The following is a 17271-nucleotide window of genomic DNA, read 5'->3' on the forward strand; positions in this document are numbered from 1 at the left end:
GTTGAAGAGCATAGACAGCTGTGCTCTACCAGGCAAACTGAAACTCTGGTGCTTTCAGTTTGGTCTACTGCCAAGGTTGCTGTGGCCACTGACTGTGTATGAGGTTTCTTTGACAACAGTGGATAAGCTGGAAGCGTTAATAAGTTCATACATCAGGAAATGGTTGGGAGTTCCACGCTGCCTCAGCAGAGTGGGACTTTATAGTAAAGGAGTATTGCAGCTGCCAGTCTCTGCTTTAACCGAGGAGTTTAAGTGTGCCAAGGTCAGACTGGAAATGACTTTAGCAGAGTCACGTGACAAATGTGTAAGGGAGATAGCCCCTGTGGTAAAAACTGGTAGAAAGTGGTCAGCAAAGAAATCTGTAGTAGAGGCAAAGGCTGACCTTCAAATTGGGGATATCGTGGGACAGGTACAGCATGGAAGAGGGGATTTTGGGCTCAGTTTAGCTCCTCCTAAATGGCACAAGGCAGGCCCAGCCCAAAGGAGGAAGCTGGTAGTCAACGAGGTGCGAAAGCAGGAGGAGAGGATGAGATGTATAAAGGCCATTTCCCAGGCCAAGCAGGGAGAGTGGATGAGATGGGAGAGTGTGGAACAACGCAAAATGGGCTGGCAAGACCTTTGGTCAATGGAAGAGAGTAGGATCAGTTTCCTTATTAGGTCAACATATGATGTTCTCCCATCACCGCAGAACCTAAACCTCTGGGTAGGAGAGGATCCATCTTGTCCTTTGTGTTCATCACCTGCCACATTAAGGCACATTTTGACAGGATGTAAGGTGGCTCTTAGCCAGGGTCGGTTTACTTGGCGCCATGACCAAGTATTGCGATGTTTGGCTTTAGCATTGGAAGGCAAGCGTAGTATGACCAATAAATTGCCGCCTGTTCTAGCAAAACATTACACGCAGAAGACAATATTCCTCCGCCCAGGCGAGCAACCACCAAGAAAAGGTGCTAACACCAATTCTCGCCCAGGACAACTGGAAGCTGCTAGGGACTGGAAGATGCTGGTTGATCTTGATCAACGGCTTATTTTTCCACCTGAGATTGCCACCACTAACCTACGGCCAGATATTGTTTTGTGGTCTGGATCAGCACGCATTGTTCAACTGATAGAGTTAACAGTGCCATGGGAGGATGCGGTAGATGAGGCATATGAGAGGAAGAAACTGCGGTATGCTCATCTGGCCACTGAAGCAGAACAGCGAGGATGGAGAGTCCAGGTTTATCCAGTGGAAGTGGGTTGTCGTGGTTTTGTGGCACACTCTACAACCCGGTTCCTCAGAGACGTCGGATTCAGTGGCCAAGAGTTGCGTCGTACAGTAAAGAACTTATCTGAAGCAGCAGAAAGGAGCAGCAACTGGCTGTGGTTGAGACGGAAAGATTCTAGCTGGCTGTGTACAGGCCGCCATGCTACGGTTTCGTAGAATTCTTGAAAACTTGAAAGGTCTGTTGGTTTATTTGTATAGGTTGTATAGTATTTATAGTCATTACGTTCCTGTGTATATTGCGTGAATGACGGGTGGTTGGGCAGATATTGTGTTTTGCGGTAGGTGGTATGCCATACGGAACCGTTGCCACTGAAACTGCATATTAACGCACCAGTGGGGCTCGACAGCCTTAGTCAAACGGGTTGGCGCGTATGGTTGGGTTGCGGAGAGATTGTGAGATTGTGGTTAGGTCTCAGCAGCAACTGTTGGTTTATTTGTATAGGTTGTATAGTATTTACAGTCATTACGTTCCTGTATATATTGCGTGAATGACGGGTGGTTGGGCAGATATTGTGTTTTGTGGTAGGTGGTATGCCATACGGAACCGTTGCCACTGAAACTGCATATTAACGCACCAGTGGGGCTCGACAGCCTTAGTCAAACGGGTTGGCGCGTATGGTTGGGTTGCGGTGAGATTGTGGTTAGGTCTCAGCAGCAACTGTTGGTTTATTTGTATAGGTTGTATAGTATTTACAGTCATTACGTTCCTGTGTATATTGCGTGAATGACGGGTGGTTGGGCAGATATTGTGTTTTGTGGTAGGTGGTATGCCATACGGAACCGTTGCCACTGAAACTGCATATTAACGCACCAGTGGGGCTCGACAGCCTTAGTCAAACGGGTTGGCGCGTATGGTTGGGTTGCGGAGAGATTGTGAGATTGTGGTTAGGTCTCAGCAGCAAGAGGGAAGTAGAGGTCAGTAAGCTGGGCTGAGTTGAGTGGGGGACGGAGGGGGGTGACTCTGGGACGCCAGAGTCACTGTCGAGCCCTCTTGAGGTGTCGTGGGCTAGTCGACGAAACACTGAGGACGGAAGGTGCCCACTTGAAGACCCTAGAGATGTTCCCTACTCCGCTCAATCCAGAGGGTTGTTATGGGGGACCGCACTGTGGTTGCAGCCGTTGTGTGTGCTGACGCGCAATACACTGTATTAACACCAGACAGAAGATTCACGTCACTAGATGGAAAGAAGCGTAAATGGATGGAGAAGCATAGGTTACTGTAAAGCTACGTCTTAGTTGGTGATTATCTTGGCGAAAGCCGAGTACAAATCAGCATGAAGTTTTAACATCTACTCTCGTGTAATGGAAATCATTTTTGGGTTGGTCCTCTTTATATCAAAGAAGGAAATCCCATATGTTAGAATTTATTGTAAAGACATTGATGGGTAGACTTCCAAATTACATTACTAGTCTTCTATGTTTATGTAGAAAGAACTATAGCACTAGATCATCTAATGGGATTAAATTAGTAGTACCTAGGGTACATTCAGAGCATGGTAAATCATCTTTCTCCTACTATGCTCCATGGCTGTGGAATGAATTTCAAGCTACTGTCCCTCCTGAAACAATTCCTCCTTTGAATGTATTAAAATTTTTTACTGCAGCATACAATGATTGAATCATGCTGTTGTTTTACTTGATTTATGATGAATGTTGTGCCCTGACTTTCTGGAATGTTTTATATGTGTTTGTGTGTGATTTGTAGTGTGGCCATCTTGGCCAGGACTCCCTGGAGGAAGGGATTTCTTTTAATCTCAATGGGACCTTCCTGGAAAAATAAAGGAAATAAAATAAAATACATGTTAAGTTGTGGTGTTGTTAGGATATTACTACAGAGCCTGTGACAGTTTCTCAGTGGAAGAACTGGGATCCAGGGCCACAGACGTCTGCAAAAAACTGCTTTAAAAACCTTCGAGATGCAGGTTGGCGATCTTATTGTTTTTGTTTTCATGGCAAGTTGTGGTGTTGTTAGGATATTCCTACAGAGTCTGTGACAGTTTGTCAGTTTGCCAGGGTCGGTGACGTCTCCTCTCCTGGAGTAAAATACAAGTATTAGTGGTCTTGCTGCAAAATCGGGTAAAGGCCACAGGCAGGCTTGAGGGCAAGTCGTCAGCAGACTTTCCCTGGTGGTCTAGTGGTTAGGATTCGGCGCTCTCACCGCCGCGGCCCGGGTTCGATTCCCGGTCAGGGAATGAGTTTTTGCCCACCACCGGCGGCCGTGATTGTAAAATGGCGAAATACGAACTCAAGCGCTAACACCCTCGTCGAGAAGCAGGGCCAAGGAAAAGTTTATGTGTGAAAAAGAACTCCTTCGAGCCGGAGTTGAACCAGCGACCTAAGGATTGCCAACTTGCCACCTACAGTCCTCCGCTCTTCCAGCTGAGCTATCGAAGGCACACTGATTGGGGACAGAACCTCAACATATCAGGTTGCTGAATCTCCGCCACTGGCTAAAACTGCTACAGACATACATGCTGGTTGTTTCGATTAAGTGATGCAAAGACAACCCAATCTTCCCATACCGGGAGTCGAACCCGGGCCGCCTGGGTGAAAACCAGGAATCCTGACCGCTAGACCATATGGGATCTTCCTTATGCCTGGAGCAGACCCTTTTACTTCTAGTGTGTGACCGTCCCCTTTAAGAACATGGGAATGATCCGAAGGGATTGTTTACTGAATTCAATTTCATCAGGCTCAACAGAGGGAGCTCTCATTTGCCTCATGAGGGGCTCAGTTTCCTCCCATTCTTGCGATGGTATAATAGACAGTACAAACTGGTCGTAAAGCAATGTCCTTGTGACAGTACTCATGCAATGCATTTTAAAAGACGCATAGTATTGTATGGTAACCGTTATCCTACTGACAAAGCAGCCTATTGTTGGACTGTCAATTTTTAATATTTCTCAATCAATCCAATAATAATAATAACAAAAACTATGGGTTAATAAAACGGCTAAGGGCTGACAGCATAGTAAACGAGGCAGAGCGAGCCAGCCAGGAGTCGAACCTAGAATCTTCTGTCCGTAGTCAGACGCTTTATCCATTGCACCACTGGCCCCCTGATCAGGTGTCCGTGAGCTTACACGGCACCTGTTGGTTTTCGACTGGGCAGAGGCCTGTGATGACATCTACTTTTTCTCATGCTATTAACAGACCTGGACCCAACATCAGGAAGGGGTCAGATGAGGGGCCTGCTACAAAAACCTTCAAGATGGAGGCCTCACATGTTGGGGATCTCAATTCTCAATTCAAATTTTAAACGTCAATTTAAAAATTTTAATGTACAGGCTTTTTTGCATGATCTATATAATAGTGATTTACAGTTGGTTTCAATTATACCTGATGTGGTTGATGCTTGGGATTATTTCAAATCTATCTTTCTAGAAATTTGTGATAAACATGCTCCTTTACGTAGATTTCGGGTGAGAGGTAGAAATAATATTTGGTTCAATCAATCCGTCTCTAATCTTATTAAGCAAAGAAACGTGGCTTGGTCTAAAGCAAAGAAAACAAATGGTGAGGAGGACTGGTCTCAATATAGATTATTACGAAATAAGTGTACAAAATTAATATAAAGTTCGAAGAGTCAGTATTATTTAAACCTGATTAATGATAACATGAATTGTCCTTCTAAATTTTGGAAATTAACGAAATCTTTTATAGGATCAAATACATCCACTAATCTTCCAAAAGTTTTAAAATTGAATCAAAGATTGATTACAGACAAGGCTGATATTGTTAATACGTTTAATAGTAATTTTATTTCAGCTGGTTTGATAACAGACAATTACTTGGTCCTTGATGAACAGAGAACTGATGAGTTGACTAATAGTGAATCAGATTTATTTTCTTTTGCCCCTGTATTGCCGTCCCAAGTTCGTAAACTACTCCGAAATTTAGACTGTAAGAAATCAGGTGGGTCTGACCAAATTGAACCAATTTTTTAAAAATTGTCAGCAGATATTATTGCCGAACCTATTGCATCGATTTTTAATTTGAGTCTATCCACTAATGTAATTCCACCATCTTGGAAATCGGCTATGGTTATGCCTTTATTAAAAGGAGGCGATCCTTCCGATTTGAATAATTATCGTCCGATTTCTAAATTACCGGTTTTAGCAAAAGTTTTTGAATCTATTATAAATGATCAAATGAAAGAATATCTACTTAGTCATGATATTTACAACGCATTTCAGTCAGGATTTAGAGCGGGCCATAGTACGATAACAGCTACTACATGATTTAATTACTGCTCTCGATAATAGACAACATTGTGCGGCCTTATTTTTTTATTTGACAAAAGCGTTTGACTTAGTGGATCATGTTTTACTGTTACGGAGGCTTAAAAGTGTTGGCCTCGATAATTCGGCTGTGAGTTGGTTTAAAAATTATTTATCGGATAGAACTCAATGTGTTGCTGTAGATAATTACACCTCATCCATGGTAATAGTCAGGAAGGGTGTCCCGCTGTCACGATGTGGGTTTGTGTCCTGTCATGTTCTTTGGTTCCCTGTCTTGTTCATTAGTTTTCCCAGGTGTTTCTGATTTTCCCACACCCCCTTGTTATCCTGTTAGCTCGTTTGTCCCTAATTATTTAAGCCCTATGTTCCTGCCCTGCTTTTGGTGAGTTGTTGAATGTATGATAGAGGTTAACGTTGGTTATTTCTGTATCCTTGAGTCCTGTTTCTGAGTCTTTGAATCCTGTCCCTGTCTAAGTTTGTTAATAAAGCCACACTGCGTCTGGATCCAGCCTCATCGCTATTTCTAAAGCACTACGTTACAGAACAACTCACCACGAAATGGATCCAGCAGTTGTCAGCAACCGGGCTCTGGGAGAATACCTGTCGACGTTATTGCAAGAGGGCCAGTCCGTCCAAAGGTACGCGAAGGATTTTCTGTCCATTTGCCATCTGGGAGCGCTAGATGAGATCCAGCTCATGGACCTGTTTTGGAACGGGCTGGATTATAAGATCGCTCGATGGATGCCGAGGGATCTTACTGAATGGACTCTTGACCGGTATATTGCTCAGGCTTGCTCCTTGGATGGTCTCTTCTCGAGTACGGGCTTGTTCTACTCGACACCTGCCGGGCTCTCGTCGCCTCTCGTAAGCCCAACCGAGGCCGCGCTTCACGTGAGCCCCGACGAGCATGCATTTCACGTGAGCCCCGACGAGCATGCATTTCACATGAGCCCCGACGAGCATGCATTTCACGTGAGCCCCGACGAGCCCGCACTTCTCGTCTGCGCCGCCGAGTCAAGTGCCGCCGAGCCAGGTGCCGCCGAGCCAAGTGAGTCAAGTGCCGCCGAGCCAAGTGAGTCAAGTGCCGCCGAGCCAAGTGAGTCAAGTGCCGCCGAGCCAAGTGAGTCAAGTGCCGCCGAGCCAAGTGAGTCAAGTGCCGCCGAGCCAAGTGAGTCAAGTGCCGCCGAGCCAAGTGAGTCAAGTGCCACCGAGTCTACCGAGTCAAGTGAGTCAACTGCCGAGTCAAGTGCCACCGAGTCAAGTGAGTCAAGTCCCGAGTCAAGTGAGTCAAGTCCCGAGTCAAGTGAGTCAAGTGCCGAGTCAAGTGAATCAAGTGCCGAGTCAAGTGAATCAAGTGCCGAGTCAAGTGAGTCAAGTGCCGAGTCAAGTGAGTCAAGTGCCGAGTCAAGTGAGTCAAGTGCCGAGTCAAGTGAGTCAAGTGCCGAGTCAAGTGAGTCAAGTGCCGAGTCAAGTGAGTCAAGTGCCGAGTCAAGTGAGTCAAGTGCCGAGTCAAGTGAGTCAAGTGCCGAGTCAAGTGAGTCAAGTGCCGAGTCAAGTGAGTCAACTGCCGAGTCAAGTGCCGCCGATTCAAGTGAGTCAAGTGCCGCCGATTCAAGTGAGTCAAGTGCCGCCGAGTCAAGTGAGTCGAGTTCCAAGTCAAGTGAGTCGAGTTCCAAGTCAAGTGAATCCAGCCAAGTGAAAGTTTCAAGCCCAGTGAAGCGCCGTCGCAGGAGGAGGACTCGTTTTGCTTGCCAGGCTCCGGAGGGCGTTCCCAGATGCCTCGCCCTGCCGGCCCCGCCTCTGCGCCTCGCCCTGCCGGCCCCGCCTCTGCGCCTCGCCCTGCCGGCCCCGCCTCTGCGCCTCGTCCTGCCGGCCCCGCCTCTGCGCCTCGCCCTGCCTGCGCCCTTCAAGCTCTGGGAGGGCTTTCCTGAACCCGTGGATTTCCCCAAGTATTTTTTGGGGGGGGGCCAAGGGTCCGGTGAGGAGACCATGAGAGCTGCGCCGCCATGGTCGTCTGCAGGGGCTTCACCTCCATGGCCGCCATCACGTCCTGCTCCGCCCTGGCCTTCGCCTCGTCCTGCTCCGCCCTGGCCTTCGCCTCGTCCTGCTCCGCCCTGGCCTTCGCCTCGTCCTGCTCCGCCCTGGCCTTCGCCGCGTCCTGCTCCGCCCTGGCCTTCGGCCCAGTCTGGTCCGCCCACGCTCTGCGGCCCAGGCCCGCCTTGCCTAGGTCCAGGTCCCGTTCCCCTGCATGGGCCTGGCCCCCCATCCCTCCCCCAAGACCGCCCTCCTGGACTTTTGTTTGTTTTTTTTGGGCTTCAGGAGCCGCCCTTAAGGGGGGGGTTATGTCACGATGTGGGTTTGTGTCCTGTCATGTTCTTTGGTTCCCTGTCTTGTTCATTAGTTTTCCCAGGTGTTTCTGATTTTCCCACACCCCCTTGTTATCCTGTTAGCTCGTTTGTCCCTAATTATTTAAGCCCTATGTTCCTGCCCTGCTTTTGGTGAGTTGTTGAATGTATGATAGAGGTTAACGTTGGTTATTTCTGTATCCTTGAGTCCTGTTTCTGAGTCTTTGAATCCTGTCCCTGTCTAAGTTTGTTAATAAAGCCACACTGCGTCTGGATCCAGCCTCATCGCTATTTCTAAAGCACTACGTTACACCCGCAAGGTTCTTTATTGGCACCATTTCTTTTTTCTATTTTTATTAATGAATTGGGGCAGAGAATACAATCCGCAAAGCTACATTTTTATGCTGACGATACAATTATTTACTCCACTGCATCCTCTGTGTCTCAGGCTATTGAAATTCTTAAGGATTCTTTTTATACTTTTCAGCTTACTTTGTTGAAACTAAAATTAGTTTTAAATGTAAATAAAACGAAGTATATTCTTTTTACACGTAGCCGTTCTATGTCTACTGTTATGCCTATTCTGACTATTGAGGGTTTACATATAGAAAGAGTACCAACTTATAAATATTTAGGAATATGGCTCGATGAGAAGTTAGCCTTTGATGTTCACATTAATTACTTGGTGAAAAGGCTTAAACCAAGACTGGGTTTTCTTTTTCGGGAAAAAAAATGTTTTTCCTTTATAGCTAGAAAGAGAATAATACAGAGTACTATTTTACCTATTTTAGACTATGGTGATGTTGTTTACATGCATGCGTCTGCATATTTATTGAAAAGGCTGGATGGCGTTTATCATGCTGCACTGCGTTTTATAACAAATTCTTGTTCACGTACTCATCATTGTTTGCTGCACAACTATTTGGGTTGGTCCTCTTTATATCAAAGAAGGAAATCCCATATGTTAGAATTTATTGTAAAGACATTGATGGGTAGACTTCCAAATTACATTACTAGTCTTCTATGTTTATGTAGAAAGAACTATAGCACTAGATCATCTAATGGGATTAAATTAGTAGTACCTAGGGTACATTCAGAGCATGGTAAATCATCTTTCTCCTACTATGCTCCATGGCTGTGGAATGAATTTCAAGCTACTGTCCCTCCTGAAACAATTCCTCCTTTGAATGTATTAAAAAATTTACTGCAGCATACAATGATTGAATCATGCTGTTGTTTTACTTGATTTATGATGAATGTTGTGCCCTGACTTTCTGGAATGTTTTATATGTGTTTGTGTGTGATTTGTAGTGTGGCCATCTTGGCCAGGACTCCCTGGAGGAAGGGATTTCTTTTAATCTCAATGGGACCTTCCTGGAAAAATAAAGGAAATAAAATAAAATACATGTTAAGTTGTGGTGTTGTTAGGATATTACTACAGAGCCTGTGACAGTTTCTCAGTGGAAGAACTGGGATCCAGGGCCACAGACGTCTGCAAAAAACTGCTTTAAAAACCTTCGAGATGCAGGTTGGCGATCTTATTGTTTTTGTTTTCATGGCAAGTTGTGGTGTTGTTAGGATATTCCTACAGAGTCTGTGACAGTTTGTCAGTTTGCCAGGGTCGGTGACGTCTCCTCTCCTGGAGTAAAATACAAGTATTAGTGGTCTTGCTGCAAAATCGGGTAAAGGCCACAGCCAGGCTTGAGGGCAAGTCGTCAGCAGACTTTCCCTGGTGGTCTAGTGGTTAGGATTCGGGCGCTCTCACCGCCGCGGCCCGGGTTCGATTCCTGGTCAGGGAATGAGTTTTTGCCCACCACCGGCGGCCGTGATTGTAAAATGGCGAAATACGAACTCAAGCGCTAACACCCTCGTCGAGAAGCAGGGCCAAGGAAAAGTTTATGTGTGAAAAAGAACTCCTTCGAGCCGGAGTTGAACCAGCGACCTAAGGATTGCCAACTTGCCACCTACAGTCCTCCGCTCTTCCAGCTGAGCTATCGAAGGCACACTGATTGGGGACAGAACCTCAACATATCAGGTTGCTGAATCTCCGCCACTGGCTAAAACTGCTACAGACATACATGCTGGTTGTTTCGATTAAGTGATGCAAAGACAACCCGATCTTCCCATACCGGGAGTCGAACCCTGGCCGCCTGGGTGAAAACCAGGAATCCTGACCGCTAGACCATATGGGATCTTCCTTATGCCTGGAGCAGACCCTTTTACTTCTAGTGTGTGACCGTCCCCTTTAAGAACATGGGAATGATCCGAAGGGATTGTTTACTGAATTCAATTTCATCAGGCTCAACAGAGGGAGCTCTCATTTGCCTCATGAGGGGCTCAGTTTCCTCCCATTCTTGCGATGGTATAATAGACAGTACAAACTGGTCGTAAAGCAATGTCCTTGTGACAGTACTCATGCAATGTATTTTAAAAGACGCATAGTATTGTATGGTAACCGTTATCCTACTGACAAAGCAGCCTATTGTTGGACTGTCAATTTTTAATATTTCTCAATCAATCCAATAATAATAATAACAAAAACTATGGGTTAATAAAACAGCTAAGGGCTGACAGCATAGTAAACGAGGCAGAGCGAGCCAGCCAGGAGTCGAACCTAGAATCTTCTGATCCGTAGTCAGACGCTTTATCCATTGCACCACTGGCCCCCTGATCAGGTGTCCGTGAGCTTACACGACACCTGTTGGTTTTCGACTGGGCAGAGGCCTGTGATGACATCTACTTTTTCTCATGCTATTAACAGACCTGGACCCAACATCAGGAAGGGGTCAGATGAGGGGCCTGCTACAAAAACCTTCAAGATGGAGGCCTCACATGTTGGGGATCTCAATTCTCAATTCAAATCTTAAACGTCAATTTAAAAATTTTAATGTACAGGCTTTTTTGCATGATCTATATAATAGTGATTTACAGTTGGTTTCAATTATACCTGATGTGGTTGATGCTTGGGATTATTTCAAATCTATCTTTCTAGAAATTTGTGATAAACATGCTCCTTTACGTAGATTTCGGGTGAGAGGTAGAAATAATATTTGGTTCAATCAATCCGTCTCTAATCTTATTAAGCAAAGAAACGTGGCTTGGTCTAAAGCAAAGAAAACAAATGGTGAGGAGGACTGGTCTCAATATAGATTATTACGAAATAAGTGTACAAAATTAATATAAAGTTCGAAGAGTCAGTATTATTTAAACCTGATTAATGATAACATGAATTGTCCTTCTAAATTTTGGAAATTAACGAAATCTTTTATAGGATCAAATACATCCACTAATCTTCCAAAAGTTTTAAAATTGAATCAAAGATTGATTACAGACAAGGCTGATATTGTTAATACGTTTAATAGTAATTTTATTTCAGCTGATTTGATAACAGACAATTCCTTGGTCCTTGATGAACAGAGAACTGATGAGTTGACTAATAGTGAATCAGATTTATTTTCTTTTGCCCCTGTATTGCCGTCCCAAGTTCGTAAACTACTCCGAAATTTAGACTGTAAGAAATCAGGTGGGTCTGACCAAATTGAACCAATTTTTTAAAAATTGTCAGCAGATATTATTGCCGAACCTATTGCATCTATTTTTAATTTGAGTCTATCCACTAATGTAATTCCACCATCTTGGAAATCGGCTATGGTTATGCCTTTATTAAAAGGAGGCGATCCTTCCGATTTGAATAATTATCGTCCGATTTCTAAATTACCGGTTTTAGCAAAAGTTTTTGAATCTATTATAAATGATCAAATGAAAGAATATCTACTTAGTCATGATATTTACAACGCATTTCAGTCAGGATTTAGAGCGGGCCATAGTACGATAACAGCTACTACATGATTTAATTACTGCTCTCGATAATAGACAACATTGTGCGGCCTTATTTTTTTATTTGACAAAAGCGTTTGACTTAGTGGACCGTGATTGTAAAATGGCGAAATACGAACTCAAGCGCTAACACCCTCGTCGAGAAGCAGGGCCAAGGAAAAGTTTATGTGTGAAAAAGAACTCCTTCGAGCCGGAGTTGAACCAGCGACCTAAGGATTGCCAACTTGCCACCTACAGTCCTCCGCTCTTCCAGCTGAGCTATCAAAGGCACACTGATTGGGGACAGAACCTCAACATATCATGTTGCTGAATCTCCGCCACTGGCTAAAACTGCTACAGACATACATGCTGGTTGTTTCGATTAAGTGATGCAAAGACAACCCGATCTTCCCATACCGGGAGTCGAACCCGGGCCGCCTGGGTGAAAACCAGGAATCCTGACCGCTAGACCATATGGGATCTTCCTTATGCCTGGAGCAGACCCTTTTACTTCTAGTGTGTGACCGTCCCCTTTAAGAACATGGGAATGATCCGAAGGGATTGTTTACTGAATTCAATTTCATCAGGCTCAACAGAGGGAGCTCTCATTTGCCTCATGAGGGGCTCAGTTTCCTCCCATTCTTGCGATGGTATAATAGACAGTACAAACTGGTCGTAAAGCAATGTCCTTGTGACAGTACTCATGCAATGCATTTTAAAAGACGCATAGTATTGTATGGTAACCGTTATCCTACTGACAAAGCAGCCTATTGTTGGACTGTCAATTTTTAATATTTCTCAATCAATCCAATAATAATAATAACAAAAACTATGGGTTAATAAAACGGCTAAGGGCTGACAGCATAGTAAACGAGGCAGAGCGAGCCAGCCAGGAGTCGAACCTAGAATCTTCTGATCCGTAGTCAGACGCTTTATCCATTGCACCACTGACCCCCTGATCAGGTGTCCGTGAGCTTACACGCCACCTGTTGGTTTTCGACTGGGCAGAGGCCTGTGATGACATCTACTTTTTCTCATGCTATTAACAGACCTGGACCCAACATCAGGAAGGGGTCAGATGAGGGGCCTGCTACAAAAACCTTCAAGATGGAGGCCTCACATGTTGGGGATCTCAATTCTCAATTCAAATCTTAAACGTCAATTTAAAAATTTTAATGTACAGGCTTTTTTGCATGATCTATATAATAGTGATTTACAGTTGGTTTCAATTATACCTGATGTGGTTGATGCTTGGGATTATTTCAAATCTATCTTTCTAGAAATTTGTGATAAACATGCTCCTTTACGTAGATTTCGGGTGAGAGGTAGAAATAATATTTGGTTCAATCAATCCGTCTCTAATCTTATTAAGCAAAGAAACGTGGCTTGGTCTAAAGCAAAGAAAACAAATGGTGAGGAGGACTGGTCTCAATATAGATTATTACGAAATAAGTGTACAAAATTAATATAAAGTTCGAAGAGTCAGTATTATTTAAACCTGATTAATGATAACATGAATTGTCCTTCTAAATTTTGGAAATTAACGAAATCTTTTATAGGATCAAATACATCCACTAATCTTCCAAAAGTTTTAAAATTGAATCAAAGATTGATTACAGACAAGGCTGATATTGTTAATACGTTTAATAGTAATTTTATTTCAGCTGGTTTGATAACAGACAATTACTTGGTCCTTGATGAACAGAGAACTGATGAGTTGACTAATAGTGAATCAGATTTATTTTCTTTTGCCCCTGTATTGCCGTCCCAAGTTCGTAAACTACTCCGAAATTTAGACTGTAAGAAATCAGGTGGGTCTGACCAAATTGAACCAATTTTTTAAAAATTGTCAGCAGATATTATTGCCGAACCTATTGCATCGATTTTTAATTTGAGTCTATCCACTAATGTAATTCCACCATCTTGGAAATCGGCTATGGTTATGCCTTTATTAAAAGGAGGCGATCCTTCCGATTTGAATAATTATCGTCCGATTTCTAAATTACCGGTTTTAGCAAAAGTTTTTGAATCTATTATAAATGATCAAATGAAAGAATATCTACTTAGTCATGATATTTACAACGCATTTCAGTCAGGATTTAGAGCGGGCCATAGTACGATAACAGCTACTACATGATTTAATTACTGCTCTCGATAATAGACAACATTGTGCGGCCTTATTTTTTTATTTGACAAAAGCGTTTGACTTAGTGGATCATGTTTTACTGTTACGGAGGCTTAAAAGTGTTGGCCTCGATAATTCGGCTGTGAGTTGGTTTAAAAATTATTTATCGGATAGAACTCAATGTGTTGCTGTAGATAATTACACCTCATCCATGGTAATAGTCAGGAAGGGTGTCCCGCAAGGTTCTTTATTGGCACCATTTCTTTTTTCTATTTTTATTAATGAATTGGGGCAGAGAATACAATCCGCAAAGCTACATTTTTATGCTGACGATACAATTATTTACTCCACTGCATCCTCTGTGTCTCAGGCTATTGAAATTCTTAAGGATTCTTTTTATACTTTTCAGCTTACTTTGTTGAAACTAAAATTAGTTTTAAATGTAAATAAAACGAAGTATATTCTTTTTACACGTAGCCGTTCTATGTCTACTGTTATGCCTATTCTGACTATTGAGGGTTTACATATAGAAAGAGTACCAACTTATAAATATTTAGGAATATGGCTCGATGAGAAGTTAGCCTTTGATGTTCACATTAATTACTTGGTGAAAAGGCTTAAACCAAGACTGGGTTTTCTTTTTCGGGAAAAAAAATGTTTTTCCTTTATAGCTAGAAAGAGAATAATACAGAGTACTATTTTACCTATTTTAGACTATGGTGATGTTGTTTACATGCATGCGTCTGCATATTTATTGAAAAGGCTGGATGGCGTTTATCATGCTGCACTGCGTTTTATAACAAATTCTTGTTCACGTACTCATCATTGTTTGCTGCACAACTATTTGGGTTGGTCCTCTTTATATCAAAGAAGGAAATCCCATATGTTAGAATTTATTGTAAAGACATTGATGGGTAGACTTCCAAATTACATTACTAGTCTTCTATGTTTATGTAGAAAGAACTATAGCACTAGATCATCTAATGGGATTAAATTAGTAGTACCTAGGGTACATTCAGAGCATGGTAAATCATCTTTCTCCTACTATGCTCCATGGCTGTGGAATGAATTTCAAGCTACTGTCCCTCCTGAAACAATTCCTCCTTTGAATGTATTAAAAATTTTTACTGCAGCATACAATGATTGAATCATGCTGTTGTTTTACTTGATTTATGATGAATGTTGTGCCCTGACTTTCTGGAATGTTTTATATGTGTTTGTGTGTGATTTGTAGTGTGGCCATCTTGGCCAGGACTCCCTGGAGGAAGGGATTTCTTTTAATCTCAATGGGACCTTCCTGGAAAAATAAAGGAAATAAAATAAAATACATGTTAAGTTGTGGTGTTGTTAGGATATTACTACAGAGCCTGTGACAGTTTCTCAGTGGAAGAACTGGGATCCAGGGCCACAGACGTCTGCAAAAAACTGCTTTAAAAACCTTCGAGATGCAGGTTGGCGATCTTATTGTTTTTGTTTTCATGGCAAGTTGTGGTGTTGTTAGGATATTCCTACAGAGTCTGTGACAGTTTGTCAGTTTGCCAGGGTCGGTGACGTCTCCTCTCCTGGAGTAAAATACAAGTATTAGTGGTCTTGCTGCAAAATCGGGTAAAGGCCACAGCCAGGCTTGAGGGCAAGTCGTCAGCAGACTTTCCCTGGTGGTCTAGTGGTTAGGATTCGGCGCTCTCACCGCCGCGGCCCGGGTTCGATTCCCGGTCAGGGAATGAGTTTTTGCCCACCACCGGCGGCCGTGATTGTAAAATGGCGAAATACGAACTCAAGCGCTAACACCCTCGTCGAGAAGCAGGGCCAAGGAAAAGTTTATGTGTGAAAAAGAACTCCTTCGAGCCGGAGTTGAACCAGCGACCTAAGGATTGCCAACTTGCCACCTACAGTCCTCCGCTCTTCCAGCTGAGCTATCGAAGGCACACTGATTGGGGACAGAACCAACATATCAGGTTGCTGAATCTCCGCCACTGGCTAAAACTGCTACAGACATACATGCTGGTTGTTTCGATTAAGTGATGCAAAGACAACCCGATCTTCCCATACCGGGAGTCGAACCCTGGCCGCCTGGGTGAAAACCAGGAATCCTGACCGCTAGACCATATGGGATCTTCCTTATGCCTGGAGCAGACCCTTTTACTTCTAGTGTGTGACCGTCCCCTTTAAGAACATGGGAATGATCCGAAGGGATTGTTTACTGAATTCAATTTCATCAGGCTCAACAATAGTCAGGAAGGGTGTCCCGCTGTCACGATGTGGGTTTGTGTCCTGTCATGTTCTTTGGTTCCCTGTCTTGTTCATTAGTTTTCCCAGGTGTTTCTGATTTTCCCACACCCCCTTGTTATCCTGTTAGCTCGTTTGTCCCTAATTATTTAAGCCCTATGTTCCTGCCCTGCTTTTGGTGAGTTGTTGAATGTATGATAGAGGTTAACGTTGGTTATTTCTGTATCCTTGAGTCCTGTTTCTGAGTCTTTGAATCCTGTCCCTGTCTAAGTTTGTTAATAAAGCCACACTGCGTCTGGATCCAGCCTCATCGCTATTTCTAAAGCACTACGTTACAGAACAACTCACCACGAAATGGATCCAGCAGTTGTCAGCAACCGGGCTCTGGGAGAATACCTGTCGACGTTATTGCAAGAGGGCCAGTCCGTCCAAAGGTACGCGAAGGATTTTCTGTCCATTTGCCATCTGGGAGCGCTAGATGAGATCCAGCTCATGGACCTGTTTTGGAACGGGCTGGATTATAAGATCGCTCGATGGATGCCGAGGGATCTTACTGAATGGACTCTTGACCGGTATATTGCTCAGGCTTGCTCCTTGGATGGTCTCTTCTCGAGTACGGGCTTGTTCTACTCGACACCTGCCGGGCTCTCGTCGCCTCTCGTAAGCCCAACCGAGGCCGCGCTTCACGTGAGCCCCGACGAGCATGCATTTCACGTGAGCCCCGACGAGCATGCATTTCACATGAGCCCCGACGAGCATGCATTTCACGTGAGCCCCGACGAGCCCGCACTTCTCGTCTGCGCCGCCGAGTCAAGTGCCGCCGAGCCAGGTGCCGCCGAGCCAAGTGAGTCAAGTGCCGCCGAGCCAAGTGAGTCAAGTGCCGCCGAGCCAAGTGAGTCAAGTGCCGCCGAGCCAAGTGAGTCAAGTGCCGCCGAGCCAAGTGAGTCAAGTGCCGCCGAGCCAAGTGAGTCAAGTGCCGCCGAGCCAAGTGAGTCAAGTGCCGCCGAGCCAAGTGAGTCAAGTGCCACCGAGTCTACCGAGTCAAGTGAGTCAACTGCCGAGTCAAGTGCCACCGAGTCAAGTGAGTCAAGTCCCGAGTCAAGTGAGTCAAGTCCCGAGTCAAGTGAGTCAAGTCCCGAGTCAAGTGAAGCAAGTGCCGAGTCAAGTGAATCAAGTGCCGAGTCAAGTGAGTCAAGTGCCGAGTCAAGTGAGTCAAGTGCCGAGTCAAGTGAGTCAAGTGCCGAGTCAAGT

The 17271-nt window shown here is 44.3% G+C and overlaps 11 non-coding genes across 11 annotated transcripts; 3 read left to right on the forward strand and 8 right to left on the reverse strand.

The window, feature by feature from the left end:
• Positions 1 to 3387: 3387 nt before the first annotated feature.
• trnae-cuc (transfer RNA glutamic acid (anticodon CUC)) lies at positions 3388 to 3459 on the forward strand. The gene has a single exon. It is a non-coding gene; the product is annotated as a tRNA-Glu (tRNA).
• Positions 3460 to 3574: 115 nt separating this feature from the next.
• On the reverse strand, positions 3575 to 3661 carry trnay-gua (transfer RNA tyrosine (anticodon GUA)). The gene is given in 2 exon segments: positions 3575 to 3610; positions 3625 to 3661. It is a non-coding gene; the product is annotated as a tRNA-Tyr (tRNA).
• A 119-nt stretch (positions 3662 to 3780) lies between these two features.
• On the reverse strand, positions 3781 to 3852 carry trnae-uuc (transfer RNA glutamic acid (anticodon UUC)). Its single transcript has one exon. It is a non-coding gene; the product is annotated as a tRNA-Glu (tRNA).
• Positions 3853 to 9579: 5727 nt separating this feature from the next.
• Positions 9580 to 9652, forward strand: trnae-cuc (transfer RNA glutamic acid (anticodon CUC)). The gene has a single exon. It is a non-coding gene; the product is annotated as a tRNA-Glu (tRNA).
• Positions 9653 to 9767: 115 nt separating this feature from the next.
• On the reverse strand, positions 9768 to 9854 carry trnay-gua (transfer RNA tyrosine (anticodon GUA)). The gene is given in 2 exon segments: positions 9768 to 9803; positions 9818 to 9854. It is a non-coding gene; the product is annotated as a tRNA-Tyr (tRNA).
• A 119-nt stretch (positions 9855 to 9973) lies between these two features.
• On the reverse strand, positions 9974 to 10045 carry trnae-uuc (transfer RNA glutamic acid (anticodon UUC)). The gene has a single exon. It is a non-coding gene; the product is annotated as a tRNA-Glu (tRNA).
• Positions 10046 to 11871: 1826 nt separating this feature from the next.
• Positions 11872 to 11958, reverse strand: trnay-gua (transfer RNA tyrosine (anticodon GUA)). Its single transcript is given in 2 exon segments — positions 11872 to 11907; positions 11922 to 11958. It is a non-coding gene; the product is annotated as a tRNA-Tyr (tRNA).
• Positions 11959 to 12077: 119 nt separating this feature from the next.
• trnae-uuc (transfer RNA glutamic acid (anticodon UUC)) lies at positions 12078 to 12149 on the reverse strand. The gene has a single exon. It is a non-coding gene; the product is annotated as a tRNA-Glu (tRNA).
• Positions 12150 to 15443: 3294 nt separating this feature from the next.
• On the forward strand, positions 15444 to 15515 carry trnae-cuc (transfer RNA glutamic acid (anticodon CUC)). Its single transcript has one exon. It is a non-coding gene; the product is annotated as a tRNA-Glu (tRNA).
• A 115-nt stretch (positions 15516 to 15630) lies between these two features.
• trnay-gua (transfer RNA tyrosine (anticodon GUA)) lies at positions 15631 to 15717 on the reverse strand. The gene is given in 2 exon segments: positions 15631 to 15666; positions 15681 to 15717. It is a non-coding gene; the product is annotated as a tRNA-Tyr (tRNA).
• Positions 15718 to 15834: 117 nt separating this feature from the next.
• On the reverse strand, positions 15835 to 15906 carry trnae-uuc (transfer RNA glutamic acid (anticodon UUC)). Its single transcript has one exon. It is a non-coding gene; the product is annotated as a tRNA-Glu (tRNA).
• Between the last annotated feature and the right edge of the window lie 1365 nt (positions 15907 to 17271).

Source organism: Siphateles boraxobius, unplaced genomic scaffold (genome assembly GCF_051911475.1).
Source record: "Siphateles boraxobius isolate OS27281-9 unplaced genomic scaffold, OSU_SipBor_1 77, whole genome shotgun sequence".
NCBI lineage: Eukaryota > Metazoa > Chordata > Actinopteri > Cypriniformes > Leuciscidae > Siphateles > Siphateles boraxobius.